At 49.1% G+C, this 25581-nt stretch overlaps 22 non-coding genes across 22 annotated transcripts; 1 reads left to right on the forward strand and 21 right to left on the reverse strand.

Moving 5' to 3' along the window:
- Positions 1-363: 363 nt before the first annotated feature.
- TRNAA-UGC (transfer RNA alanine (anticodon UGC)) lies at positions 364-436 on the reverse strand. Its single transcript has one exon. It is a non-coding gene; the product is annotated as a tRNA-Ala (tRNA).
- Positions 437-1535: 1099 nt separating this feature from the next.
- TRNAA-UGC (transfer RNA alanine (anticodon UGC)) lies at positions 1536-1608 on the reverse strand. The gene has a single exon. It is a non-coding gene; the product is annotated as a tRNA-Ala (tRNA).
- Positions 1609-3880: 2272 nt separating this feature from the next.
- Positions 3881-3953, reverse strand: TRNAA-UGC (transfer RNA alanine (anticodon UGC)). Its single transcript has one exon. It is a non-coding gene; the product is annotated as a tRNA-Ala (tRNA).
- Positions 3954-5053: 1100 nt separating this feature from the next.
- TRNAA-UGC (transfer RNA alanine (anticodon UGC)) lies at positions 5054-5126 on the reverse strand. The gene has a single exon. It is a non-coding gene; the product is annotated as a tRNA-Ala (tRNA).
- Positions 5127-6226: 1100 nt separating this feature from the next.
- Positions 6227-6299, reverse strand: TRNAA-UGC (transfer RNA alanine (anticodon UGC)). The gene has a single exon. It is a non-coding gene; the product is annotated as a tRNA-Ala (tRNA).
- Positions 6300-7399: 1100 nt separating this feature from the next.
- Positions 7400-7472, reverse strand: TRNAA-UGC (transfer RNA alanine (anticodon UGC)). The gene has a single exon. It is a non-coding gene; the product is annotated as a tRNA-Ala (tRNA).
- A 1100-nt stretch (positions 7473-8572) lies between these two features.
- Positions 8573-8645, reverse strand: TRNAA-UGC (transfer RNA alanine (anticodon UGC)). The gene has a single exon. It is a non-coding gene; the product is annotated as a tRNA-Ala (tRNA).
- A 1100-nt stretch (positions 8646-9745) lies between these two features.
- Positions 9746-9818, reverse strand: TRNAA-UGC (transfer RNA alanine (anticodon UGC)). Its single transcript has one exon. It is a non-coding gene; the product is annotated as a tRNA-Ala (tRNA).
- Positions 9819-10918: 1100 nt separating this feature from the next.
- Positions 10919-10991, reverse strand: TRNAA-UGC (transfer RNA alanine (anticodon UGC)). Its single transcript has one exon. It is a non-coding gene; the product is annotated as a tRNA-Ala (tRNA).
- Positions 10992-12091: 1100 nt separating this feature from the next.
- TRNAA-UGC (transfer RNA alanine (anticodon UGC)) lies at positions 12092-12164 on the reverse strand. The gene has a single exon. It is a non-coding gene; the product is annotated as a tRNA-Ala (tRNA).
- Positions 12165-13264: 1100 nt separating this feature from the next.
- Positions 13265-13337, reverse strand: TRNAA-UGC (transfer RNA alanine (anticodon UGC)). The gene has a single exon. It is a non-coding gene; the product is annotated as a tRNA-Ala (tRNA).
- A 1100-nt stretch (positions 13338-14437) lies between these two features.
- Positions 14438-14510, reverse strand: TRNAA-UGC (transfer RNA alanine (anticodon UGC)). Its single transcript has one exon. It is a non-coding gene; the product is annotated as a tRNA-Ala (tRNA).
- A 1100-nt stretch (positions 14511-15610) lies between these two features.
- On the reverse strand, positions 15611-15683 carry TRNAA-UGC (transfer RNA alanine (anticodon UGC)). The gene has a single exon. It is a non-coding gene; the product is annotated as a tRNA-Ala (tRNA).
- Positions 15684-16783: 1100 nt separating this feature from the next.
- Positions 16784-16856, reverse strand: TRNAA-UGC (transfer RNA alanine (anticodon UGC)). The gene has a single exon. It is a non-coding gene; the product is annotated as a tRNA-Ala (tRNA).
- Positions 16857-17956: 1100 nt separating this feature from the next.
- On the reverse strand, positions 17957-18029 carry TRNAA-UGC (transfer RNA alanine (anticodon UGC)). The gene has a single exon. It is a non-coding gene; the product is annotated as a tRNA-Ala (tRNA).
- Positions 18030-19129: 1100 nt separating this feature from the next.
- Positions 19130-19202, reverse strand: TRNAA-UGC (transfer RNA alanine (anticodon UGC)). The gene has a single exon. It is a non-coding gene; the product is annotated as a tRNA-Ala (tRNA).
- A 1100-nt stretch (positions 19203-20302) lies between these two features.
- On the reverse strand, positions 20303-20375 carry TRNAA-UGC (transfer RNA alanine (anticodon UGC)). The gene has a single exon. It is a non-coding gene; the product is annotated as a tRNA-Ala (tRNA).
- Positions 20376-21475: 1100 nt separating this feature from the next.
- Positions 21476-21548, reverse strand: TRNAA-UGC (transfer RNA alanine (anticodon UGC)). Its single transcript has one exon. It is a non-coding gene; the product is annotated as a tRNA-Ala (tRNA).
- Positions 21549-22648: 1100 nt separating this feature from the next.
- TRNAA-AGC (transfer RNA alanine (anticodon AGC)) lies at positions 22649-22721 on the reverse strand. The gene has a single exon. It is a non-coding gene; the product is annotated as a tRNA-Ala (tRNA).
- Positions 22722-23415: 694 nt separating this feature from the next.
- TRNAR-CCU (transfer RNA arginine (anticodon CCU)) lies at positions 23416-23488 on the forward strand. The gene has a single exon. It is a non-coding gene; the product is annotated as a tRNA-Arg (tRNA).
- A 601-nt stretch (positions 23489-24089) lies between these two features.
- On the reverse strand, positions 24090-24162 carry TRNAA-AGC (transfer RNA alanine (anticodon AGC)). The gene has a single exon. It is a non-coding gene; the product is annotated as a tRNA-Ala (tRNA).
- An 835-nt stretch (positions 24163-24997) lies between these two features.
- Positions 24998-25070, reverse strand: TRNAA-AGC (transfer RNA alanine (anticodon AGC)). The gene has a single exon. It is a non-coding gene; the product is annotated as a tRNA-Ala (tRNA).
- Positions 25071-25581: the final 511 nt, after the last annotated feature.

Raw genomic sequence — 25581 nt, forward strand, 5'->3', positions numbered from 1 at the left:
TTTGTTCAAACTTCTGCCAAAGTTATATGCGGGAGTAGAGGGTGGGTGCAGGCTATTATTTTGCTGGGGGGCGCTGTGTAGTCCCGAACGTGCCCTGCTGGTCGGAGACTTTAAATGCCGGCCCCATAGACCCGAGAGCTGAATAGAGAAGGTGCTTGCTTCTCATTTTATTTCTCTCTGTTGCATAGTTTCACGCCAGCTGCCAGCCTTGGTGCAGAAATGTGTAACGTTTTGGCATAGTAGAAAATGGACGGAAGACTTTTGGGATGATAGTAAACACCCTGAAGCCAGCAGCGCATGCCTCATTTGCGAGGATTTAAGAGTTTTGAATAAAAAAAGTCAAATGAAAGAAAAGTTTCTTGCTGGAGAATGCGGGCATCGATCCCGCTACCTCTCGCATGCAAAGCGAGCGCTCTACCATCTGAGCTAATTCCCCTTCTGCGCAAGTGATCTTAAAGGACAGCTTAGTCTTTATCTCGCACTTGCTTGGCTGTCCAGGGACCTGTAGTGCATAAAGTCGCTTCTCTTCATCTGCCAGGGGAAAAATCACAATGTCACCTTTTTGCCCAAAACAAAAAGTAATGGAGCTACAAATAAAGCTGCAGATGGCCATCCATTGCAATGAAGATTGGCCAACTAGGTTTTAATAGCAGAGTGACTCCACTGCCACGCCCTTTCACGCTGGACCTGCGCTTGTGATCAAGAGGCTGCACACCAACCCCATAGACCCGAGAGCTGAATTGAGAAGGTGCTTGCCTGCTGTTTAAGGCCACTTGCACGCTGCTTGGAGCCAAAGGCCCAGCTTTGGAGTGCATTTGTCATTTTTACCAGATGGACATATTTTCCAATAGAGCGTCAGAATACTAAACAGGGAAGATTGAGGTCTGGAAACGGAGTCCACTTTCCAACGTGTGTCCCATAAAGCGGAAGTGTCCAGCCGAGTGCAAGCAGGTGCAGGTTGCACGCGTGTTATGGGACAGTGCAGCTTTGGACGTGATCCAATGCTCCTGTAGTTATCAGTGGGCCAGTACAGGTGACACCAGTGAGAGAAGAGGAAAAGAAAGAACTCTCGAGCTGTTGGCTGAGCGGCCCCAGTGGCCTTATGGATAAGGCAGTGGCCTACTTAAACCAAGGATCGTGGGTTCGAGTCCCATCAGGGGTGGATCCTGGAATTTTGTTCAAACTTCTGCCAAAGTTATATGCGGGAGTAGAGGGTGGGTGCAGGCTATTATTTTGCTGGGGGGCGCTGTGTAGTCCCGAACGTGCCTGCTGGTCGGAGACTTTAAATGCCGGCCCCATAGACCCGAGAGCTGAATAGAGAAGGTGCTTGCTTCTCATTTTATTTCTCTCTGTTGCATAGTTTCACGCCAGCTGCCAGCCTTGGTGCAGAAATGTGTAACGTTTTGGCATAGTAGAAAATGGACGGAAGACTTTTGGGATGATAGTAAACACCCTGAAGCCAGCAGCGCATGCCTCATTTGCGAGGATTTAAGAGTTTTGAATAAAAAAAGTCAAATGAAAGAAAAGTTTCTTGCTGGAGAATGCGGGCATCGATCCCGCTACCTCTCGCATGCAAAGCGAGCGCTCTACCATCTGAGCTAATTCCCCTTCTGAGCAAATGATCTTAAAGGACAGCTTAGTCTTTATCTCGCACTTGCTTGGCTGTCCAGGGACCTGTAGTGCATAAAGTCGCTTCTCTTCATCTGCCAGGGGAAAAATCACAATGTCACCTTTTTGCCCAAAACAAAAAGTAATGGAGCTACAAATAAAGCTGCAGATGGCCATCCATTGCAATGAAGATTGGCCAACTAGGTCTTAATAGCAGAGTGACTCCACTGCCACGCCCTTTCACGCTGGACCTGCGCTTGTGATCAAGAGGCTGCACACCAACCCCATAGACCCGAGAGCTGAATTGAGAAGGTGCTTGCCTGCTGTTTAAGGCCACTTGCACGCTGCTTGGAGCCAAAGGCCCAGCTTTGGAGTGCATTTGTCATTTTTACCAGATGGACATATTTTCCAATAGAGCGTCAGAATACTAAACAGGGAAGATTGAGGTCTGGAAACGGAGTCCACTTTCCAACGTGTGTCCCATAATGCGGAAGTGTCCAGCCGAGTGCAAGCAGGTGCAGGTTGCACGCGTGTTATGGGACAGTGCAGCTTTGGACGTGATCCAATGCTCCTGTAGTTATCAGTGGGCCAGTACAGGTGACACCAGTGAGAGAAGAGGAAAAGAAAGAACTCTCGAGCTGTTGGCTGAGCGGCCCCAGTGGCCTTATGGATAAGGCAGTGGCCTACTTAAACCAAGGATCGTGGGTTCGAGTCCCATCAGGGGTGGATCCTGGAATTTTGTTCAAACTTCTGCCAAAGTTATATGCGGGAGTAGAGGGTGGGTGCAGGCTATTATTTTGCTGGGGGGCGCTGTGTAGTCCCGAACGTGCCCTGCTGGTCGGAGACTTTAAATGCCGGCCCCATAGACCCGAGAGCTGAATAGAGAAGGTGCTTGCTTCTCATTTTATTTCTCTCTGTTGCATAGTTTCACGCGAGCTGCCAGCCTTGGTGCAGAAATGTGTAACGTTTTGGCATAGTAGAAAATGGACGGAAGACTTTTGGGATGATAGTAAACACCCTGAAGCCAGCAGCGCATGCCTCATTTGCGAGGATTTAAGAGTTTTGAATAAAAAAAGTCAAATGAAAGAAAAGTTTCTTGCTGGAGAATGCGGGCATCGATCACGCTACCTCTCGCATGCAAAGCGAGCGCTCTACCATCTGAGCTAATTCCCCTTCTGAGCGAATGATCTTAAAGGACAGCTTAGTCTTTATCTCGCACTTGCTTGGCTGTCCAGGGACCTGTAGTGCATTAAGTCGCTTCTCTTCATCTGCCAGGGGAAAAATCACAATGTCACCTTTTTGCCCAAAACAAAAAGTAATGGAGCTACAAATAAAGCTGCAGATGGCCATCCATTGCAATGAAGATTGGCCAACTAGGTCTTAATAGCAGAGTGACTCCACTGCCACGCCCTTTCACGCTGGACCTGCGCTTGTGATCAAGAGGCTGCACACCAACCCCATAGACCTGAGAGCTGAATTGAGAAGGTGCTTGCCTGCTGTTTAAGGCCACTTGCACGCTGCTTGGAGCCAAAGGCCCAGCTTTGGAGTGCATTTGTCATTTTTACCAGATGGACATATTTTCCAATAGAGCGTCAGAATACTAAACAGGGAAGATTGAGGTCTGGAAACGGAGTCCACTTTCCAACGTGTGTCCCATAATGCGGAAGTGTCCAGCCGAGTGCAAGCAGGTGCAGGTTGCACGCGTGTTATGGGACAGTGCAGCTTTGGACGTGATCCAATGCTCCTGTAGTTATCAGTGGGCCAGTACAGGTGACACCAGTGAGAGAAGAGGAAAAGAAAGAACTCTCGAGCTGTTGGCTGAGCGGCCCCAGTGGCCTTATGGATAAGGCAGTGGCCTACTTAAACCAAGGATCGTGGGTTCGAGTCCCATCAGGGGTGGATCCTGGAATTTTGTTCAAACTTCTGCCAAAGTTATATGCGGGAGTAGAGGGTGGGTGCAGGCTATTATTTTGCTGGGGGGCGCTGTGTAGTCCCGAACGTGCCTGCTGGTCGGAGACTTTAAATGCCGGCCCCATAGACCCGAGAGCTGAATAGAGAAGGTGCTTGCTTCTCATTTTATTTCTCTCTGTTGCATAGTTTCACGCCAGCTGCCAGCCTTGGTGCAGAAATGTGTAACGTTTTGGCATAGTAGAAAATGGACGGAAGACTTTTGGGATGATAGTAAACACCCTGAAGCCAGCAGCGCATGCCTCATTTGCGAGGATTTAAGAGTTTTGAATAAAAAAAGTCAAATGAAAGAAAAGTTTCTTGCTGGAGAATGCGGGCATCGATCCCGCTACCTCTCGCATGCAAAGCGAGCGCTCTACCATCTGAGCTAATTCCCCTTCTGAGCAAATGATCTTAAAGGACAGCTTAGTCTTTATCTCGCACTTGCTTGGCTGTCCAGGGACCTGTAGTGCATAAAGTCGCTTCTCTTCATCTGCCAGGGGAAAAATCACAATGTCACCTTTTTGCCCAAAACAAAAAGTAATGGAGCTACAAATAAAGCTGCAGATGGCCATCCATTGCAATGAAGATTGGCCAACTAGGTCTTAATAGCAGAGTGACTCCACTGCCACGCCCTTTCACGCTGGACCTGCGCTTGTGATCAAGAGGCTGCACACCAACCCCATAGACCCGAGAGCTGAATTGAGAAGGTGCTTGCCTGCTGTTTAAGGCCACTTGCACGCTGCTTGGAGCCAAAGGCCCAGCTTTGGAGTGCATTTGTCATTTTTACCAGATGGACATATTTTCCAATAGAGCGTCAGAATACTAAACAGGGAAGATTGAGGTCTGGAAACGGAGTCCACTTTCCAACGTGTGTCCCATAAAGCGGAAGTGTCCAGCCGAGTGCAAGCAGGTGCAGGTTGCACGCGTGTTATGGGACAGTGCAGCTTTGGACGTGATCCAATGCTCCTGTAGTTATCAGTGGGCCAGTACAGGTGACACCAGTGAGAGAAGAGGAAAAGAAAGAACTCTCCAGCTGTTGGCTGAGCGGCCCCAGTGGCCTTATGGATAAGGCAGTGGCCTACTTAAACCAAGGATCGTGGGTTCGAGTCCCATCAGGGGTGGATCCTGGAATTTTGTTCAAACTTCTGCCAAAGTTATATGCGGGAGTAGAGGGTGGGTGCAGGCTATTATTTTGCTGGGGGGCGCTGTGTAGTCCCGAACGTGCCCTGCTGGTCGGAGACTTTAAATGCCGGCCCCATAGACCCGAGAGCTGAATAGAGAAGGTGCTTGCTTCTCATTTTATTTCTCTCTGTTGCATAGTTTCACGCCAGCTGCCAGCCTTGGTGCAGAAATGTGTAACGTTTTGGCATAGTAGAAAATGGACGGAAGACTTTTGGGATGATAGTAAACACCCTGAAGCCAGCAGCGCATGCCTCATTTGCGAGGATTTAAGAGTTTTGAATAAAAAAAGTCAAATGAAAGAAAAGTTTCTTGCTGGAGAATGCGGGCATCGATCCCGCTACCTCTCGCATGCAAAGCGAGCGCTCTACCATCTGAGCTAATTCCCCTTCTGAGCAAATGATCTTAAAGGACAGCTTAGTCTTTATCTCGCACTTGCTTGGCTGTCCAGGGACCTGTAGTGCATAAAGTCGCTTCTCTTCATCTGCCAGGGGAAAAATCACAATGTCACCTTTTTGCCCAAAACAAAAAGTAATGGAGCTACAAATAAAGCTGCAGATGGCCATCCATTGCAATGAAGATTGGCCAACTAGGTCTTAATAGCAGAGTGACTCCACTGCCACGCCCTTTCACGCTGGACCTGCGCTTGTGATCAAGAGGCTGCACACCAACCCCATAGACCCGAGAGCTGAATTGAGAAGGTGCTTGCCTGCTGTTTAAGGCCACTTGCACGCTGCTTGGAGCCAAAGGCCCAGCTTTGGAGTGCATTTGTCATTTTTACCAGATGGACATATTTTCCAATAGAGCGTCAGAATACTAAACAGGGAAGATTGAGGTCTGGAAACGGAGTCCACTTTCCAACGTGTGTCCCATAAAGCGGAAGTGTCCAGCCGAGTGCAAGCAGGTGCAGGTTGCACGCGTGTTATGGGACAGTGCAGCTTTGGACGTGATCCAATGCTCCTGTAGTTATCAGTGGGCCAGTACAGGTGACACCAGTGAGAGAAGAGGAAAAGAAAGAACTCTCAAGCTGTTGGCTGAGCGGCCCCAGTGGCCTTATGGATAAGGCAGTGGCCTACTTAAACCAAGGATCGTGGGTTCGAGTCCCATCAGGGGTGGATCCTGGAATTTTGTTCAAACTTCTGCCAAAGTTATATGCGGGAGTAGAGGGTGGGTGCAGGCTATTATTTTGCTGGGGGGCGCTGTGTAGTCCCGAACGTGCCCTGCTGGTCGGAGACTTTAAATGCCGGCCCCATAGACCCGAGAGCTGAATGGAGAAGGTGCTTGCTTCTCATTTTATTTCTCTCTGTTGCATAGTTTCACGCCAGCTGCCAGCCTTGGTGCAGAAATGTGTAACGTTTTGGCATAGTAGAAAATGGACGGAAGACTTTTGGGATGATAGTAAACACCCTGAAGCCAGCAGCGCATGCCTCATTTGCGAGGATTTAAGAGTTTTGAATAAAAAAAGTCAAATGAAAGAAAAGTTTCTTGCTGGAGAATGCGGGCATCGATCCCGCTACCTCTCGCATGCAAAGCGAGCGCTCTACCATCTGAGCTAATTCCCCTTCTGAGCGAATGATCTTAAAGGACAGCTTAGTCTTTATCTCGCACTTGCTTGGCTGTCCAGGGACCTGTAGTGCATAAAGTCGCTTCTCTTCATCTGCCAGGGGAAAAATCACAATGTCACCTTTTTGCCCAAAACAAAAAGTAATGGAGCTACAAATAAAGCTGCAGATGGCCATCCATTGCAATGAAGATTGGCCAACTAGGTCTTAATAGCAGAGTGACTCCACTGCCACGCCCTTTCACGCTGGACCTGCGCTTGTGATCAAGAGGCTGCACACCAACCCCATAGACCTGAGAGCTGAATTGAGAAGGTGCTTGCCTGCTGTTTAAGGCCACTTGCACGCTGCTTGGAGCCAAAGGCCCAGCTTTGGAGTGCATTTGTCATTTTTACCAGATGGACATATTTTCCAATAGAGCGTCAGAATACTAAACAGGGAAGATTGAGGTCTGGAAACGGAGTCCACTTTCCAACGTGTGTCCCATAATGCGGAAGTGTCCAGCCGAGTGCAAGCAGGTGCAGGTTGCACGCGTGTTATGGGACAGTGCAGCTTTGGACGTGATCCAATGCTCCTGTAGTTATCAGTGGGCCAGTACAGGTGACACCAGTGAGAGAAGAGGAAAAGAAAGAACTCTCCAGCTGTTGGCTGAGCGGCCCCAGTGGCCTTATGGATAAGGCAGTGGCCTACTTAAACCAAGGATCGTGGGTTCGAGTCCCATCAGGGGTGGATCCTGGAATTTTGTTCAAACTTCTGCCAAAGTTATATGCGGGAGTAGAGGGTGGGTGCAGGCTATTATTTTGCTGGGGGGCGCTGTGTAGTCCCGAACGTGCCCTGCTGGTCGGAGACTTTAAATGCCGGCCCCATAGACCCGAGAGCTGAATAGAGAAGGTGCTTGCTTCTCATTTTATTTCTCTCTGTTGCATAGTTTCACGCCAGCTGCCAGCCTTGGTGCAGAAATGTGTAACGTTTTGGCATAGTAGAAAATGGACGGAAGACTTTTGGGATGATAGTAAACACCCTGAAGCCAGCAGCGCATGCCTCATTTGCGAGGATTTAAGAGTTTTGAATAAAAAAAGTCAAATGAAAGAAAAGTTTCTTGCTGGAGAATGCGGGCATCGATCCCGCTACCTCTCGCATGCAAAGCGAGCGCTCTACCATCTGAGCTAATTCCCCTTCTGAGCAAATGATCTTAAAGGACAGCTTAGTCTTTATCTCGCACTTGCTTGGCTGTCCAGGGACCTGTAGTGCATAAAGTCGCTTCTCTTCATCTGCCAGGGGAAAAATCACAATGTCACCTTTTTGCCCAAAACAAAAAGTAATGGAGCTACAAATAAAGCTGCAGATGGCCATCCATTGCAATGAAGATTGGCCAACTAGGTCTTAATAGCAGAGTGACTCCACTGCCACGCCCTTTCACGCTGGACCTGCGCTTGTGATCAAGAGGCTGCACACCAACCCCATAGACCCGAGAGCTGAATTGAGAAGGTGCTTGCCTGCTGTTTAAGGCCACTTGCACGCTGCTTGGAGCCAAAGGCCCAGCTTTGGAGTGCATTTGTCATTTTTACCAGATGGACATATTTTCCAATAGAGCGTCAGAATACTAAACAGGGAAGATTGAGGTCTGGAAACGGAGTCCACTTTCCAACGTGTGTCCCATAAAGCGGAAGTGTCCAGCCGAGTGCAAGCAGGTGCAGGTTGCACGCGTGTTATGGGACAGTGCAGCTTTGGACGTGATCCAATGCTCCTGTAGTTATCAGTGGGCCAGTACAGGTGACACCAGTGAGAGAAGAGGAAAAGAAAGAACTCTCAAGCTGTTGGCTGAGCGGCCCCAGTGGCCTTATGGATAAGGCAGTGGCCTACTTAAACCAAGGATCGTGGGTTCGAGTCCCATCAGGGGTGGATCCTGGAATTTTGTTCAAACTTCTGCCAAAGTTATATGCGGGAGTAGAGGGTGGGTGCAGGCTATTATTTTGCTGGGGGGCGCTGTGTAGTCCCGAACGTGCCCTGCTGGTCGGAGACTTTAAATGCCGGCCCCATAGACCCGAGAGCTGAATAGAGAAGGTGCTTGCTTCTCATTTTATTTCTCTCTGTTGCATAGTTTCACGCCAGCTGCCAGCCTTGGTGCAGAAATGTGTAACGTTTTGGCATAGTAGAAAATGGACGGAAGACTTTTGGGATGATAGTAAACACCCTGAAGCCAGCAGCGCATGCCTCATTTGCGAGGATTTAAGAGTTTTGAATAAAAAAAGTCAAATGAAAGAAAAGTTTCTTGCTGGAGAATGCGGGCATCGATCCCGCTACCTCTCGCATGCAAAGCGAGCGCTCTACCATCTGAGCTAATTCCCCTTCTGAGCAAATGATCTTAAAGGACAGCTTAGTCTTTATCTCGCACTTGCTTGGCTGTCCAGGGACCTGTAGTGCATAAAGTCGCTTCTCTTCATCTGCCAGGGGAAAAATCACAATGTCACCTTTTTGCCCAAAACAAAAAGTAATGGAGCTACAAATAAAGCTGCAGATGGCCATCCATTGCAATGAAGATTGGCCAACTAGGTCTTAATAGCAGAGTGACTCCACTGCCACGCCCTTTCACGCTGGACCTGCGCTTGTGATCAAGAGGCTGCACACCAACCCCATAGACCCGAGAGCTGAATTGAGAAGGTGCTTGCCTGCTGTTTAAGGCCACTTGCACGCTGCTTGGAGCCAAAGGCCCAGCTTTGGAGTGCATTTGTCATTTTTACCAGATGGACATATTTTCCAATAGAGCGTCAGAATACTAAACAGGGAAGATTGAGGTCTGGAAACGGAGTCCACTTTCCAACGTGTGTCCCATAAAGCGGAAGTGTCCAGCCGAGTGCAAGCAGGTGCAGGTTGCACGCGTGTTATGGGACAGTGCAGCTTTGGACGTGATCCAATGCTCCTGTAGTTATCAGTGGGCCAGTACAGGTGACACCAGTGAGAGAAGAGGAAAAGAAAGAACTCTCAAGCTGTTGGCTGAGCGGCCCCAGTGGCCTTATGGATAAGGCAGTGGCCTACTTAAACCAAGGATCGTGGGTTCGAGTCCCATCAGGGGTGGATCCTGGAATTTTGTTCAAACTTCTGCCAAAGTTATATGCGGGAGTAGAGGGTGGGTGCAGGCTATTATTTTGCTGGGGGGCGCTGTGTAGTCCCGAACGTGCCCTGCTGGTCGGAGACTTTAAATGCCGGCCCCATAGACCCGAGAGCTGAATGGAGAAGGTGCTTGCTTCTCATTTTATTTCTCTCTGTTGCATAGTTTCACGCCAGCTGCCAGCCTTGGTGCAGAAATGTGTAACGTTTTGGCATAGTAGAAAATGGACGGAAGACTTTTGGGATGATAGTAAACACCCTGAAGCCAGCAGCGCATGCCTCATTTGCGAGGATTTAAGAGTTTTGAATAAAAAAAGTCAAATGAAAGAAAAGTTTCTTGCTGGAGAATGCGGGCATCGATCCCGCTACCTCTCGCATGCAAAGCGAGCGCTCTACCATCTGAGCTAATTCCCCTTCTGAGCGAATGATCTTAAAGGACAGCTTAGTCTTTATCTCGCACTTGCTTGGCTGTCCAGGGACCTGTAGTGCATAAAGTCGCTTCTCTTCATCTGCCAGGGGAAAAATCACAATGTCACCTTTTTGCCCAAAACAAAAAGTAATGGAGCTACAAATAAAGCTGCAGATGGCCATCCATTGCAATGAAGATTGGCCAACTAGGTCTTAATAGCAGAGTGACTCCACTGCCACGCCCTTTCACGCTGGACCTGCGCTTGTGATCAAGAGGCTGCACACCAACCCCATAGACCCGAGAGCTGAATTGAGAAGGTGCTTGCCTGCTGTTTAAGGCCACTTGCACGCTGCTTGGAGCCAAAGGCCCAGCTTTGGAGTGCATTTGTCATTTTTACCAGATGGACATATTTTCCAATAGAGCGTCAGAATACTAAACAGGGAAGATTGAGGTCTGGAAACGGAGTCCACTTTCCAACGTGTGTCCCATAATGCGGAAGTGTCCAGCCGAGTGCAAGCAGGTGCAGGTTGCACGCGTGTTATGGGACAGTGCAGCTTTGGACGTGATCCAATGCTCCTGTAGTTATCAGTGGGCCAGTACAGGTGACACCAGTGAGAGAAGAGGAAAAGAAAGAACTCTCGAGTTGTTGGCTGAGCGGCCCCAGTGGCCTTATGGATAAGGCAGTGGCCTACTTAAACCAAGGATCGTGGGTTCGAGTCCCATCAGGGGTGGATCCTGGAATTTTGTTCAAACTTCTGCCAAAGTTATATGCGGGAGTAGAGGGTGGGTGCAGGCTATTATTTTGCTGGGGGGCGCTGTGTAGTCCCGAACGTGCCCTGCTGGTCGGAGACTTTAAATGCCGGCCCCATAGACCCGAGAGCTGAATAGAGAAGGTGCTTGCTTCTCATTTTATTTCTCTCTGTTGCATAGTTTCACGCCAGCTGCCAGCCTTGGTGCAGAAATGTGTAACGTTTTGGCATAGTAGAAAATGGACGGAAGACTTTTGGGATGATAGTAAACACCCTGAAGCCAGCAGCGCATGCCTCATTTGCGAGGATTTAAGAGTTTTGAATAAAAAAAGTCAAATGAAAGAAAAGTTTCTTGCTGGAGAATGCGGGCATCGATCCCGCTACCTCTCGCATGCAAAGCGAGCGCTCTACCATCTGAGCTAATTCCCCTTCCGAGCAAGTGATCTTAAAGGACAGCTTAGTCTTTATCTCGCACTTGCTTGGCTGTCCAGGGACCTGTAGTGCATAAAGTCGCTTCTCTTCATCTGCCAGGGGAAAAATCACAATGTCACCTTTTTGCCCAAAACAAAAAGTAATGGAGCTACAAATAAAGCTGCAGATGGCCATCCATTGCAATGAAGATTGGCCAACTAGGTCTTAATAGCAGAGTGACTCCACTGCCACGCCCTTTCACGCTGGACCTGCGCTTGTGATCAAGAGGCTGCACACCAACCCCATAGACCCGAGAGCTGAATTGAGAAGGTGCTTGCCTGCTGTTTAAGGCCACTTGCACGCTGCTTGGAGCCAAAGGCCCAGCTTTGGAGTGCATTTGTCATTTTTACCAGATGGACATATTTTCCAATAGAGCGTCAGAATACTAAACAGGGAAGATTGAGGTCTGGAAACGGAGTCCACTTTCCAACGTGTGTCCCATAAAGCGGAAGTGTCCAGCCGAGTGCAAGCAGGTGCAGGTTGCACGCGTGTTATGGGACAGTGCAGCTTTGGACGTGATCCAATGCTCCTGTAGTTATCAGTGGGCCAGTACAGGTGACACCAGTGAGAGAAGAGGAAAAGAAAGAACTCTCAAGCTGTTGGCTGAGCGGCCCCAGTGGCCTTATGGATAAGGCAGTGGCCTACTTAAACCAAGGATCGTGGGTTCGAGTCCCATCAGGGGTGGATCCTGGAATTTTGTTCAAACTTCTGCCAAAGTTATATGCGGGAGTAGAGGGTGGGTGCAGGCTATTATTTTGCTGGGGGGCGCTGTGTAGTCCCGAACGTGCCCTGCTGGTCGGAGACTTTAAATGCCGGCCCCATAGACCCGAGAGCTGAATGGAGAAGGTGCTTGCTTCTCATTTTATTTCTCTCTGTTGCATAGTTTCACGCCAGCTGCCAGCCTTGGTGCAGAAATGTGTAACGTTTTGGCATAGTAGAAAATGGACGGAAGACTTTTGGGATGATAGTAAACACCCTGAAGCCAGCAGCGCATGCCTCATTTGCGAGGATTTAAGAGTTTTGAATAAAAAAAGTCAAATGAAAGAAAAGTTTCTTGCTGGAGAATGCGGGCATCGATCCCGCTACCTCTCGCATGCAAAGCGAGCGCTCTACCATCTGAGCTAATTCCCCTTCTGAGCGAATGATCTTAAAGGACAGCTTAGTCTTTATCTCGCACTTGCTTGGCTGTCCAGGGACCTGTAGTGCATAAAGTCGCTTCTCTTCATCTGCCAGGGGAAAAATCACAATGTCACCTTTTTGCCCAAAACAAAAAGTAATGGAGCTACAAATAAAGCTGCAGATGGCCATCCATTGCAATGAAGATTGGCCAACTAGGTCTTAATAGCAGAGTGACTCCACTGCCACGCCCTTTCACGCTGGACCTGCGCTTGTGATCAAGAGGCTGCACACCAACCCCATAGACCCGAGAGCTGAATTGAGAAGGTGCTTGCCTGCTGTTTAAGGCCACTTGCACGCTGCTTGGAGCCAAAGGCCCAGCTTTGGAGTGCATTTGTCATTTTTACCAGATGGACATATTTTCCAATAGAGCGTCAGAATACTAAACAGGGAAGATTGAGGTCTGGAAACGGAGTCCACTTTCCAACGTGTGTCCCATAATGCGGAAGTGTCCAGCCGAGTGCAAGCAGGTGCAGGTTGCACGCGTGTTATGGGACAGTGCAGCTTTGGACGTGATCCAATGCTCCTGTAGTTATCAGTGGGCCAGTACAGGTGACACCAGTGAGAGAAGAGGAAAAGAAAGAACTCTCGAGTTGTTGGCTGAGCGGCCCCAGTGGCCTTATGGATAAGGCAGTGGCCTACTTAAACCAAGGATCGTGGGTTCGAGTCCCATCAGGGGTGGATCCTGGAATTTTGTTCAAACTTCTGCCAAAGTTATATGCGGGAGTAGAGGGTGGGTGCAGGCTATTATTTTGCTGGGGGGCGCTGTGTAGTCCCGAACGTGCCCTGCTGGTCGGAGACTTTAAATGCCGGCCCCATAGACCCGAGAGCTGAATAGAGAAGGTGCTTGCTTCTCATTTTATTTCTCTCTGTTGCATAGTTTCACGCCAGCTGCCAGCCTTGGTGCAGAAATGTGTAACGTTTTGGCATAGTAGAAAATGGACGGAAGACATTTGGGATGATAGTAAACACCCTGAAGCCAGCAGCGCATGCCTCATTTGCGAGGATTTAAGAGTTTTGAATAAAAAAAGTCAAATGAAAGAAAAGTTTCTTGCTGGAGAATGCGGGCATCGATCCCGCTACCTCTCGCATGCAAAGCGAGCGCTCTACCATCTGAGCTAATTCCCCTTCCGAGCAAGTGATCTTAAAGGACAGCTTAGTCTTTATCTCGCACTTGCTTGGCTGTCCAGGGACCTGTAGTGCATAAAGTCGCTTCTCTTCATCTGCCAGGGGAAAAATCACAATGTCACCTTTTTGCCCAAAACAAAAAGTAATGGAGCTACAAATAAAGCTGCAGATGGCCATCCATTGCAATGAAGATTGGCCAACTAGGTCTTAATAGCAGAGTGACTCCACTGCCACGCCCTTTCACGCTGGACCTGCGCTTGTGATCAAGAGGCTGCACACCAACCCCATAGACCCGAGAGCTGAATTGAGAAGGTGCTTGCCTGCTGTTTAAGGCCACTTGCACGCTGCTTGGAGCCAAAGGCCCAGCTTTGGAGTGCATTTGTCATTTTTACCAGATGGACATATTTTCCAATAGAGCGTCAGAATACTAAACAGGGAAGATTGAGGTCTGGAAACGGAGTCCACTTTCCAACGTGTGTCCCATAAAGCGGAAGTGTCCAGCCGAGTGCAAGCAGGTGCAGGTTGCACGCGTGTTATGGGACAGTGCAGCTTTGGACGTGATCCAATGCTCCTGTAGTTATCAGTGGGCCAGTACAGGTGACACCAGTGAGAGAAGAGGAAAAGAAAGAACTCTCAAGCTGTTGGCTGAGCGGCCCCAGTGGCCTTATGGATAAGGCAGTGGCCTACTTAAACCAAGGATCGTGGGTTCGAGTCCCATCAGGGGTGGATCCTGGAATTTTGTTCAAACTTCTGCCAAAGTTATATGCGGGAGTAGAGGGTGGGTGCAGGCTATTATTTTGCTGGGGGGCGCTGTGTAGTCCCGAACGTGCCCTGCTGGTCGGAGACTTTAAATGCCGGCCCCATAGACCCGAGAGCTGAATGGAGAAGGTGCTTGCTTCTCATTTTATTTCTCTCTGTTGCATAGTTTCACGCCAGCTGCCAGCCTTGGTGCAGAAATGTGTAACGTTTTGGCATAGTAGAAAATGGACGGAAGACTTTTGGGATGATAGTAAACACCCTGAAGCCAGCAGCGCATGCCTCATTTGCGAGGATTTAAGAGTTTTGAATAAAAAAAGTCAAATGAAAGAAAAGTTTCTTGCTGGAGAATGCGGGCATCGATCCCGCTACCTCTCGCATGCAAAGCGAGCGCTCTACCATCTGAGCTAATTCCCCTTCTGAGCGAATGATCTTAAAGGACAGCTTAGTCTTTATCTCGCACTTGCTTGGCTGTCCAGGGACCTGTAGTGCATAAAGTCGCTTCTCTTCATCTGCCAGGGGAAAAATCACAATGTCACCTTTTTGCCCAAAACAAAAAGTAATGGAGCTACAAATAAAGCTGCAGATGGCCATCCATTGCAATGAAGATTGGCCAACTAGGTCTTAATAGCAGAGTGACTCCACTGCCACGCCCTTTCACGCTGGACCTGCGCTTGTGATCAAGAGGCTGCACACCAACCCCATAGACCCGAGAGCTGAATTGAGAAGGTGCTTGCCTGCTGTTTAAGGCCACTTGCACGCTGCTTGGAGCCAAAGGCCCAGCTTTGGAGTGCATTTGTCATTTTTACCAGATGGACATATTTTCCAATAGAGCGTCAGAATACTAAACAGGGAAGATTGAGGTCTGGAAACGGAGTCCACTTTCCAACGTGTGTCCCATAATGCGGAAGTGTCCAGCCGAGTGCAAGCAGGTGCAGGTTGCACGCGTGTTATGGGACAGTGCAGCTTTGGACGTGATCCAATGCTCCTGTAGTTATCAGTGGGCCAGTACAGGTGACACCAGTGAGAGAAGAGGAAAAGAAAGAACTCTCGAGTTGTTGGCTGAGCGGCCCCAGTGGCCTTATGGATAAGGCAGTGGCCTACTTAAACCAAGGATCGTGGGTTCGAGTCCCATCAGGGGTGGATCCTGGAATTTTGTTCAAACTTCTGCCAAAGTTATATGCGGGAGTAGAGGGTGGGTGCAGGCTATTATTTTGCTGGGGGGCGCTGTGTAGTCCCGAACGTGCCCTGCTGGTCGGAGACTTTAAATGCCGGCCCCATAGACCCGAGAGCTGAATAGAGAAGGTGCTTGCTTCTCATTTTATTTCTCTCTGTTGCATAGTTTCACGCCAGCTGCCAGCCTTGGTGCAGAAATGTGTAACGTTTTGGCATAGTAGAAAATGGACGGAAGACTTTTGGGATGATAGTAAACACCCTGAAGCCAGCAGCGCATGCCTCATTTGCGAGGATTTAAGAGTTTTGAATAAAAAAAGTCAAATGAAAGAAAAGTTTCTTGCTGGAGAATGCGGGCATCGATCCCGCTACCTCTCGCATGCAAAGCGAGCGCTCTACCATCTGAGCTAATTCCCCTTCCGAGCAAGTGATCTTAAAGGACAGCTTAGTCTTTATCTCGCACTTGCTTGGCTGTCCAGGGACCTGTAGTGCATAAAGTCGCTTCTCTTCATCTGCCAGGGGAAAAATCACAATGTCACCTTTTTGCCCAAAACAAAAAGTAATGGAGCTACAAATAAAGCTGCAGATGGCCATCCATTGCAATGAAGATTGGCCAACTAGGTCTTAATAGCAGAGTGACTCCACTGCCACGCCCTTTCACGCTGGACCTGCGCTTGTGATCAAGAGGCTGCACACCAACCCCATAGACCCGAGAGCTGAATTGAGAAGGTGCTTGCCTGCTGTTTAAGGCCACTTGCACGCTGCTTGGAGCCAAAGGCCCAGCTTTGGAGTGCATTTGTCATTTTTACCAGATGGACATATTTTCCAATAGAGCGTCAGAATACTAAACAGGGAAGATTGAGGTCTGGAAACGGAGTCCACTTTCCAACGTGTGTCCCATAAAGCGGAAGTGTCCAGCCGAGTGCAAGCAGGTGCAGGTTGCACGCGTGTTATGGGACAGTGCAGCTTTGGACGTGATCCAATGCTCCTGTAGTTATCAGTGGGCCAGTACAGGTGACACCAGTGAGAGAAGAGGAAAAGAAAGAACTCTCAAGCTGTTGGCTGAGCGGCCCCAGTGGCCTTATGGATAAGGCAGTGGCCTACTTAAACCAAGGATCGTGGGTTCGAGTCCCATCAGGGGTGGATCCTGGAATTTTGTTCAAACTTCTGCCAAAGTTATATGCGGGAGTAGAGGGTGGGTGCAGGCTATTATTTTGCTGGGGGGCGCTGTGTAGTCCCGAACGTGCCCTGCTGGTCGGAGACTTTAAATGCCGGCCCCATAGACCCGAGAGCTGAATGGAGAAGGTGCTTGCTTCTCATTTTATTTCTCTCTGTTGCATAGTTTCACGCCAGCTGCCAGCCTTGGTGCAGAAATGTGTAACGTTTTGGCATAGTAGAAAATGGACGGAAGACTTTTGGGATGATAGTAAACACCCTGAAGCCAGCAGCGCATGCCTCATTTGCGAGGATTTAAGAGTTTTGAATAAAAAAAGTCAAATGAAAGAAAAGTTTCTTGCTGGAGAATGCGGGCATCGATCCCGCTACCTCTCGCATGCAAAGCGAGCGCTCTACCATCTGAGCTAATTCCCCTTCTGAGCGAATGATCTTAAAGGACAGCTTAGTCTTTATCTCGCACTTGCTTGGCTGTCCAGGGACCTGTAGTGCATAAAGTCGCTTCTCTTCATCTGCCAGGGGAAAAATCACAATGTCACCTTTTTGCCCAAAACAAAAAGTAATGGAGCTACAAATAAAGCTGCAGATGGCCATCCATTGCAATGAAGATTGGCCAACTAGGTCTTAATAGCAGAGTGACTCCACTGCCACGCCCTTTCACGCTGGACCTGCGCTTGTGATCAAGAGGCTGCACACCAACCCCATAGACCCGAGAGCTGAATTGAGAAGGTGCTTGCCTGCTGTTTAAGGCCACTTGCACGCTGCTTGGAGCCAAAGGCCCAGCTTTGGAGTGCATTTGTCATTTTTACCAGATGGACATATTTTCCAATAGAGCGTCAGAATACTAAACAGGGAAGATTGAGGTCTGGAAACGGAGTCCACTTTCCAACGTGTGTCCCATAATGCGGAAGTGTCCAGCCGAGTGCAAGCAGGTGCAGGTTGCACGCGTGTTATGGGACAGTGCAGCTTTGGACGTGATCCAATGCTCCTGTAGTTATCAGTGGGCCAGTACAGGTGACACCAGTGAGAGAAGAGGAAAAGAAAGAACTCTCGAGTTGTTGGCTGAGCGGCCCCAGTGGCCTTATGGATAAGGCAGTGGCCTACTTAAACCAAGGATCGTGGGTTCGAGTCCCATCAGGGGTGGATCCTGGAATTTTGTTCAAACTTCTGCCAAAGTTATATGCGGGAGTAGAGGGTGGGTGCAGGCTATTATTTTGCTGGGGGGCGCTGTGTAGTCCCGAACGTGCCCTGCTGGTCGGAGACTTTAAATGCCGGCCCCATAGACCCGAGAGCTGAATAGAGAAGGTGCTTGCTTCTCATTTTATTTCTCTCTGTTGCATAGTTTCACGCCAGCTGCCAGCCTTGGTGCAGAAATGTGTAACGTTTTGGCATAGTAGAAAATGGACGGAAGACATTTGGGATGATAGTAAACACCCTGAAGCCAGCAGCGCATGCCTCATTTGCGAGGATTTAAGAGTTTTGAATAAAAAAAGTCAAATGAAAGAAAAGTTTCTTGCTGGAGAATGCGGGCATCGATCCCGCTACCTCTCGCATGCAAAGCGAGCGCTCTACCATCTGAGCTAATTCCCCTTCCGAGCAAGTGATCTTAAAGGACAGCTTAGTCTTTATCTCGCACTTGCTTGGCTGTCCAGGGACCTGTAGTGCATAAAGTCGCTTCTCTTCATCTGCCAGGGGAAAAATCACAATGTCACCTTTTTGCCCAAAACAAAAAGTAATGGAGCTACAAATAAAGCTGCAGATGGCCATCCATTGCAATGAAGATTGGCCAACTAGGTCTTAATAGCAGAGTGACTCCACTGCCACGCCCTTTCACGCTGGACCTGCGCTTGTGATCAAGAGGCTGCACACCAACCCCATAGACCCGAGAGCTGAATTGAGAAGGTGCTTGCCTGCTGTTTAAGGCCACTTGCACGCTGCTTGGAGCCAAAGGCCCAGCTTTGGACTGCATTTGTCATTTTTACCAGATGGACATATTTTCCAATAGAGCGTCAGAATACTAAACAGGGAAGATTGAGGTCTGGAAACGGAGTCCACTTTCCAACGTGTGTCCCATAATGCGGAAGTGTCCAGCCGAGTGCAAGCAGGTGCAGGTTGCACGCGTGTTATGGGACAGTGCAGCTTTGGACGTGATCCAATGCTCCTGTAGTTATCAGTGGGCCAGTACAGGTGACACCAGTGAGAGAAGAGGAAAAGAAAGAACTCTCGAGCTGTTGGCTGAGCGGCCCCAGTGGCCTTATGTATAAGGCAGTGGCCTACTTAAACCAAGGATCGTGGGTTCGAGTCCCATCAGGGGTGGATCCTGGAATTTTGTTCAAACTTCTGCCAAAGTTATATGCGGGAGTAGAGGGTGGGTGCAGGCTATTATTTTGCTGGGGGGCGCTGTGTAGTCCCGAACGTGCCCTGCTGGTCGGAGACTTTAAATGCCGGCCCCATAGACCCGAGAGCTGAATAGAGAAGGTGCTTGCTTCTCATTTTATTTCTCTCTGTTGCATAGTTTCACGCCAGCTGCCAGCCTTGGTGCAGAAATGTGTAACGTTTTGGCATAGTAGAAAATGGACGGAAGACTTTTGGGATGATAGTAAACACCCTGAAGCCAGCAGCGCATGCCTCATTTGCGAGGATTTAAGAGTTTTGAATAAAAAAAGTCAAATGAAAGAAAAGTTTCTTGCTGGAGAATGCGGGCATCGATCCCGCTACCTCTCGCATGCAAAGCAAGCGCTCTACCATCTGAGCTAATTCCCCTTCTGCGCAAGTGATCTTAAAGGACAGCTTAGTCTTTATCTCGCACTTGCTTGGCTGTCCAGGGACCTGTAGTGCATAAAGTCGCTTCTCTTCATCTGCCAGGGGAAAAATCACAATGTCACCTTTTTGCCCAAAACAAAAAGTAATGGAGCTACAAATAAAGCTGCAGATGGCCATCCATTGCAATGAAGATTGGCCAACTAGGTTTTAATAGCAGAGTGACTCCACTGCCACGCCCTTTCACGCTGGACCTGCGCTTGTGATCAAGAGGCTGCACACCAACCCCATAGACCCGAGAGCTGAATTGAGAAGGTGCTTGCCTGCTGTTTAAGGCCACTTGCACGCTGCTTGGAGCCAAAGGCCCAGCTTTGGAGTGCATTTGTCATTTTTACCAGATGGACATATTTTCCAATAGAGCGTCAGAATACTAAACAGGGAAGATTGAGGTCTGGAAACGGAGTCCACTTTCCAACGTGTGTCCCATAAAGCGGAAGTGTCCAGCCGAGTGCAAGCAGGTGCCGGTTGCACGCGTGTTATGGGACAGTGCAGCTTTGGACGTGATCCAATGCTCCTGTAGTTATCAGTGGGCCAGTACAGGTGACACCAGTGAGAGAAGAGGAAAAGAAAGAACTCTCGAGCTGTTGGCTGAGCGGCCCTAGTGGCCTTATGGATAAGGCAGTGGCCTACTTAAACCAAGGATCGTGGGTTCGAGTCCCATCAGGGGTGGATCCTGGAATTTTGTTCAAACTTCTGCCAAAGTTATATGCGGGAGTAGAGGGTGGGTGCAGGCTATTATTTTGCTGGGGGGCGCTGTGTAGTCCCGAACGTGCCCTGCTGGTCGGAGACTTTAAATGCCGGCCCCATAGACCCGAGAGCTGAATAGAGAAGGTGCTTGCTTCTCATTTTATTTCTCTCTGTTGCATAGTTTCACGCCAGCTGCCAGCCTTGGTGTAGAAATGTGTAACGTTTTGGCATAGTAGAAAATGGACGGAAGACTTTTGGGATGATAGTAAACACCCTGAAGCCAGCAGCGCATGCCTCATTTGCGAGGATTTAAGAGTTTTGAATAAAAAAAGTCAAATGAAAGAAAAGTTTCTTGCTGGAGAATGCGGGCATCGATCCCGCTACCTCTCGCATGCAAAGCGAGAGCTCTACCATCTGAGCTAATTCCCCTTCTGAGCGAATGATCTTAAAGGACAGCTTAGTCTTTATCTCGCACTTGCTTGGCTGTCCAGGGACCTGTAGTGCATAAAGTCGCTTCTCTTCATCTGCCAGGGGAAAAATCACAATGTCACCTTTTTGCCCAAAACAAAAAGTAATGGAGCTACAAATAAAGCTGCAGATGGCCATCCATTGCAATGAAGATTGGCCAACTAGGTCTTAATAGCAGAGTGACTCCACTGCCACGCCCTTTCACGCTGGACCTGCGCTTGTGATCAAGAGGCTGCACACCAACCCCATAGACCCGAGAGCTGAATTGAGAAGGTGCTTGCCTGCTGTTTAAGGCCACTTGCACGCTGCTTGGAGCCAAAGGCCCAGCTTTGGAGTGCATTTGTCATTTTTACCAGATGGACATATTTTCCAATAGAGCGTCAGAATACTAAATAGGGAAGATTGAGGTCTGGAAACGGAGTCCACTTTCCAACGTGTGTCCCATAAAGCGGAAGTGTCCAGCCGAGTGCAAGCAGGTGCAGGTTGCACGCGTGTTATGGGACAGTGCAGCTTTGGACGTGATCCAATGCTCCTGTAGTTATCAGTGGGCCAGTACAGGTGACACCAGTGAGAGAAGAGGAAAAGAAAGAACTCTCGAGCTGTTGGCTGAGTGGCCCCAGTGGCCTTATGGATAAGGCAGTGGCCTACTTAAACCAAGGATCGTGGGTTCGAGTCCCATCAGGGGTGGATCCTGGAATTTTGTTCAAACTTCTGCCAAAGTTATATGCGGGAGTAGAGGGTGGGTGCAGGCTATTATTTTGCTGGGGGGCGCTGTGTAGTCCCGAACGTGCCCTGCTGGTCGGAGACTTTAAATGCCGGCCCCATAGACCCGAGAGCTGAATAGAGAAGGTGCTTGCTTCTCATTTTATTTCTCTCTGTTGCATAGTTTCACGCCAGCTGCCAGCCTTGGTGCAGAAATGTGTAACGTTTTGGCATAGTAGAAAATGGACGGAAGACTTTTGGGATGATAGTAAACACCCTGAAGCCAGCAGCGCATGCCTCATTTGCGAGGATTTAAGAGTTTTGAATAAAAAAAGTCAAATGAAAGAAAAGTTTCTTGCTGGAGAATGCGGGCATCGATCCCGCTACCTCTCGCATGCAAAGCGAGCGCTCTACCATCTGAGCTAATTCCCCTTCTGAGCAAATGATCTTAAAGGACAGCTTAGTCTTTATCTCGCACTTGCTTGGCTGTCCAGGGACCTGTAGTGCATAAAGTCGCTTCTCTTCATCTGCCAGGGGAAAAATCACAATGTCACCTTTTTGCCCAAAACAAAAAGTAATGGAGCTACAAATAAAGCTGCAGATGGCCATCCATTGCAATGAAGATTGGCCAACTAGGTCTTAATAGCAGAGTGACTCCACTGCCACGCCCTTTCACGCTGGACCTGCGCTTGTGATCAAGAGGCTGCACACCAACCCCATAGACCCGAGAGCTGAATTGAGAAGGTGCTTGCCTGCTGTTTAAGGCCACTTGCACGCTGCTTGGAGCCAAAGGCCCAGCTTTGGAGTGCATTTGTCATTTTTACCAGATGGACATATTTTCCAATAGAGCGTCAGAATACTAAACAGGGAAGATTGAGGTCTGGAAACGGAGTCCACTTTCCAACGTGTGTCCCATAATGCGGAAGTGTCCAGCCGAGTGCAAGCAGGTGCAGGTTGCACGCGTGTTATGGGACAGTGCAGCTTTGGACGTGATCCAATGCTCCTGTAGTTATCAGTGGGCCAGTACAGGTGACACTAGTGAGAGAAGAGGAAAAGAAAGAACTCTCGAGCTGTTGGCTGAGCGGCCCCAGTGGCCTTATGGATAAGGCAGTGGCCTACTTAAACCAAGGATCGTGGGTTCGAGTCCCATCAGGGGTAGATCCTGGAATTTTGTTCAAACTTCTGCCAAAGTTATATGCGGGAGTAGAGGGTGGGTGCAGGCTATTATTTTGCTGGGGGGCGCTGTGTAGTCCCGAACGTGCCCTGCTGGTCGGAGACTTTAAATGCCGGCCCCATAGACCCGAGAGCTGAATAGAGAAGGTGCTTGCTTCTCATTTTATTTCTCTCTGTTGCATAGTTTCACGCCAGCTGCCAGCCTTGGTGCAGAAATGTGTAACGTTTTGGCATAGTAGAAAATGGACGGAAGACTTTTGGGATGATAGTAAACACCCTGAAGCCAGCAGCGCATGCCTCATTTGCAAGGATTTAAGAGTTTTGAATAAAAAAAGTCAAATGAAAGAAAAGTTTCTTGCTGGAGAATGCGGGCATCGATCCCGCTACCTCTCGCATGCTAAGCGAGCGCTCTACCATCTGAGCTAATTCCCCTCCTCCTCGAAGGCTCTCGATACACTGCTTCAGAGCTGAAGCACAGTCTCCGGCTCACACTTGCTTGGCTGTCCAGGGACCTGTAGTGCATAAAGCCCTTTCTCTTCATCTGCCGCAGAGGAAATCACAATCTCACCCCTTTGCCCAAAACAAAATACCTTCAGTGGAGCTACAAGTAAAGCTGCAGATGGCCATCCATTGCAACGAGGATTGGCCAACCAGGTATTAATAGCAGAGTGACTCCACTCCCACGCCCTTTCACGCTGGACCTGCGCTTGTGATCAAGAGGCTGCACGCCAGTCCCATAGACCCGAGAGCCCAATTGAAAAGGTGCTTGCTTCTCACTTTATTTCTCTCGCTATTTCTTGCTGTTTTAGGCCGCTGACACGCCGCCTGCAGCCAAAGGACCAGCGCTGGAGTGCCCTTTGTCATTTTTACCAGCTGGCCATATTTTACAATCGAGCGTCAGAATACCAAACAGGTAAGAGTTAGGTCTGGGAATTGAGTCCACTTTCCATCGTGTGTCCCATAAAGCGGAAGTGTCCAGCCGAGTGCAAGCAGGTGCCTTTTGCCCGCGTGTGCTGGGACACTGCAGCTTTGGACGTGAGCCAACTTGCCCTTTTCAGTGGGCCAGTACCTGTGACTCCAGTGAGAGAAGAGGAAAAGAAAGAACTTTCCCCTTCTCTGTCGAGTGGCCCCAGTGGCCTAATGGATAAGGCACTGGCCTCCTAAGCCAGGGATTGTGGGTTCGAGTCCCATCTGGGGTGGTTTGTGGCATTTTGTTCACACTTCTGCCAAAGCATGCAAAAGGTTTTTGCGGTAGTAGGGGGTGGGCGCAGGCTAGTACTTTGCTGGGCGCTGTGAAGTCCAGAACGTGCTCTGCTGGTAGCAGACTTTAAATGCCGGGAGACTGCAGAGTGTAGCAACCCCTCATGTCAGCGAAGAGACACAGATGAGTGGTAAGAAAGACAGGGAAAATATGCTTTCTGGAATCAGAGCTCCTGCAGACAGGGCTCACTCTTCTGCCAGCTCCGACCTGCTCCGATGAAAACGAAATAAAAGAGCAAAGGCTGCGCACTTTGAACCAATTATTCGAAGCATCGTATTGAAATGAAATAAAAGGTTAACAGCCCTGGGTGGCATCAAAGTGGAATTTCCTGAATATGTCACCAATGCCATGCAATGCGCCTGTTGCACAGTATCACGCCTGTTGCCGGCCCTCGCGCGGATGACTCTTTGGGATAGCAGAAAGTGGATGGAAGACTTTTAGGATGATAGTAAAAAAAAACAGAAGCGAGCACATGCCTTTATTTGAGATGATTGGTGAGTTTTGAATAAAATAGTGAAAATGAAGAAAAAGCGTCTTGCTGGAGAATGCGGGCATCGATCCCGCTACCTCTCGCATGCTAAGCGAGCGCTCTACCATCTGAGCTAATTCCCCTCCTCCTCGAAGGCTCTCGATACACTGCTTCAGAGCTGAAGCACAGTCTCCGGCTCACACTTGCTTGGCTGTCCAGGGACCTGTAGTGCATAAAGCCCTTTCTCTTCATCTGCCGCAGGGGAAATCACAATCTCACCCCTTTGCCCAAAACAAAATACCTTCAGTGGAGCTACAAGTAAAGCTGCAGATGGCCATCCATTGCAACGAGGATTGGCCAACCAGGTATTAATAGCAGAGTGACTCCACTCCCACGCCCTTTCTGCCAAAGCATGCAAAAGGTTTTTGCGGTAGTAGGGGGTGGGCGCAGGCTAGTACTTTGCTGGGCGCTGTGAAGTCCAGAACGTGCTCTGCTGGTAGCAGACTTTAAATGCCGGGAGACTGCAGAGTGTAGCAACCCCTCATGTCAGCGAAGAGACACAGATGAGTGGTAAGAAAGACAGGGAAAATATGCTTTCTGGAATCAGAGCTCCTGCAGACAGGGCTCACTCTTCTGCCAGCTCCGACCTGCTCCGATGAAAACGAAACAAAAGAGCAAAGGCTGCGCACTTTGAACCAATTATTCGAAGCATCGTATTGAAATGAAATAAAAGGTTAACAGCCCTGGGTGGCATCAAAGTGGAATTTCCTGAATATGTCACCAATGCCATGCAATGCGCCTGTTGCACAGTATCACGCCTGTTGCCGGCCCTCGCGCGGATGACTCTTTGGGATAGCAGAAAGTGGACGGAAGACTTTTAGGATGATAGTAAAAAAAACAGAAGCGAGCACATGACTTTATTTGCGACGATTGGTGAGTTTTGAATAAAATAGTGAAAATGAAGAAAAAGCGTCTTGCTGGAGAATGCGGGCATCGATCCCGCTACCTCTCGCATGCTAAGCGAGCGCTCTACCATCTGAGCTAATTCCCCTCCTCCTCGAAGGCTCTCGATATACTGCTTCAGAGCTGAAGCACAGTCTCCGGCTCACACTTGCTTGGCTGTCCAGGGACCTGTAGTGCATAAAGCCCTTTCTCTTCATCTGCCGCAGAGGAAATCACAATCTCACCCCTTTGCCCAAAACAAAATACCTTCAGTGGAGCTACAAGTAAAGCTGCAGATGGCCATCCATTGCAATGAGGATTGGCCAACCAGGTATTAATAGCAGAGTGACTCCACTGCCACGCCCTTTCACGCTGGACCTGCGCTTGTGATCAAGAGGCTGCACGCCAGTCCCATAGTCCCGAGAGCCCAATTGAAAAGGTGCTTGCTTCTCACTTTATTTCTCTCTCTATTTCTTGCTGTTTTAGGCCGCTGACACGCCGCCTGCAGCCAAAGGACCAGCGCTGGAGTGCCCTTTGTCATTTTTACCAGCTGGCCATATTTTACAATCGAGCGTCAGAATACCAAACAGGTAAGAGTTAGGTCTGGGAATTGAGTCCAC

This window comes from Ambystoma mexicanum, chromosome 5q (assembly GCF_040938575.1).
Source record: "Ambystoma mexicanum isolate Mex_15411 chromosome 5q, UKY_AmexF1_1, whole genome shotgun sequence".
Classification (NCBI taxonomy): Eukaryota; Metazoa; Chordata; class Amphibia; order Caudata; family Ambystomatidae; genus Ambystoma; species Ambystoma mexicanum.